The following is a 2,500-nucleotide window of genomic DNA, read 5'->3' on the forward strand; positions in this document are numbered from 1 at the left end:
GCACTACCACAAAAATCCTCCCGTATATCATACATTTCAACCCAGGTATGCAAATTTGTTAAGCTCGAAAATGACACAACATGATCAATTCACAAAGGCTTGAAATCTCAGAAAAACCTTTTCCAGCGAAACATTTATTGAAACAAACAATATATTTGCTATTAGCGGCAAAAAACCCTTCCTATCTCGACTGCGTGCGTGCAAACAAGACACACAATCTGTGTCACAAAGCATATGTAATTAAATAAATTTGGGACAGTTCAGGAAGAATCCCCGGTTTTTCTGAAGAACCTTTTCCGTGAATAATGAAGCACAAAATAGACAACAAGCTTTCTTTTAATTAATTGTTCACTGTCACATTTCCAATTTTTTTTTACCGGAAGACTGTGCAGAGTTGAGTACAAAATAATGTATTTTGCCAGACAACTCACTGCGACTTCGGAAAACACAGATGCAGTCAAGGCGTTCGATTCCTTCAATGTTTGTTAAACCCATACAGAATTTGCCATTTGGTTTCAATGTTGTACATAACATCAGAGTTAGCCTAATAAAGTTAGAAACAAACCTCACTTTATGATATCCGACGACGAAAGAAGAAATTGTTGTCGAAGACCATTACTTGTCGCGTTGACAATTCCAGATACTTATTTTCACCGCCTGTCTTGTTTATCCAATTGACTTTCCATTATTGAGCTCCATAAGGGTATATTTTGTTTAAAAATTCACTAAAACGCCATTCGCGTTACAATGACTTTCGACGCCATTGCAGGTTAAGTTAAATATTCTGTGTCCACCAGAGAAATCTAAGCATTTCCACTATCCTCTCGATCCTAAGAAACTACGCGTAGAAGACTCTATGCACAAAGACACCACTTAGCAGGGGAGTGACAGGCGAGATTTTGACCGACACGGGAAAATAAACAAAAAAAACCAAAGAAAGCAAAGAAACTTTACCCATTTTCCGAATGGGATTGCTATACTGGCAACCCAGTAATTAGTTGTTTCCCTCTAAAGGTAACTTGATTATATCTAGCCCTCACAGCTCGACTCAGTCCTTTTATCATCTGGAAGGCAAGAGATCATCTCTCACGAATCAAAATTTAAGGAACCATTGACATCTCGGGGATTAAGTAAGTTCAGAATCTTCCAGTTTGGTGCACTATTTTTACTTCATCGTTTGGTGAAAGTGTCTTTTATTTGTTCTTTATTCGATTTACCCTTTATCACGTGATTAGCCTTGGATTATAGTTAAAAATGTTATTTTGGTAGTTTTCTGTTTATTGTACGTTCAAGCTACAATCCTGGACAAAATTGTGGAGACACTTTCCATTTATCTCTCCATATGAAAACAAATTTCATTGACTGATGTAAATCTGCCATTTACGAACCCCCCCCCCCCTTCCGTCCCAAAAGAATGTTGTAGAATGTTGTTTAATACCCCAGTTATTTGCGCTTCTCAAAAACAACTTTGCTTTGGGTGGGCCAGGGGTTTTTTAGGGCTTTTATTCTAGTTATTGTCTAACGGACTAAATTTGAGGAATGTCTCAACTACTTTAGTCCAAGATTGTGGTTCGAACCACATAACAAGACGGAAGAATACGCAAGAACAATCAGCAACACGGCTTAAGGAATTCACCTTCAGAAACTTCTATTTCCTGTTTCAAATCGAGGAGTTCAAGTTTTTTATTGCTACAGAAAGGTCCAGAAAGTTTCGAAATAAAACGTGCGTATTGAAATATCAGCCTTTGTTCTATGACACCGTGGATTGAATTGTCTTACGAATATAACACTGACTCGTCGCCTACTGACCCATCCATATGTTATAAAGTGCCTTTTTATACTTTCCACGATAAAATTTCGAATTATACTCCAAAAAAAAAAAACGAAGAAAATAGTCGAGAATCAAGAAATCACGCAGACCTTCGATAAGAAGTTCTTGTTTTGACCGGAAAGCCTAGTTTTCGCGCCTTCTGAAACTAACACCGCTGAGTCGTGGGCTCAACTGTAATAACTCTAGTTTGATTGGCCACTACACCACACTGTGCAAATATTTTATCCTGAAGTCATAATAGATACGTTTCGTTTCTGAGGAGAGGAAACAAAACTAAGTAATGTTCCGTTTGGGGACTGAGCAGCTCTGAGAATGATGCGAAATATGCCGCATTCGAGCTCGACCCCCTGGCCTGCTTCTTCTGTTGTAGGAGATACCGGGAGTACCTATTGGCTGAAGCGGAAAATACCATAATACTCTTTGTCTTTCCACCCAAATTTTGAATAAGCATTGCTTTTGTTTTATCTTGGGACCATTGTTGGATTCCTAGATACTGGCCCAGCCAGCGTTACTCCTGGGAAAATCCAGTTTCCGCGCCTTCAACAACCAACTAACTTATTCCCCTCTGTTTTTTTTTTTTTGGTATCACGTACCACAGGCAATGATATGATATTGAACGTAAGGAGAAATGTAGACTCGGAAAAATATCCGAGTCCCAGATGGGATTTG

Source organism: Montipora capricornis, chromosome 1, assembly GCF_036669925.1.
Source record: "Montipora capricornis isolate CH-2021 chromosome 1, ASM3666992v2, whole genome shotgun sequence".
Lineage (NCBI taxonomy): Eukaryota > Metazoa > Cnidaria > Anthozoa > Scleractinia > Acroporidae > Montipora > Montipora capricornis.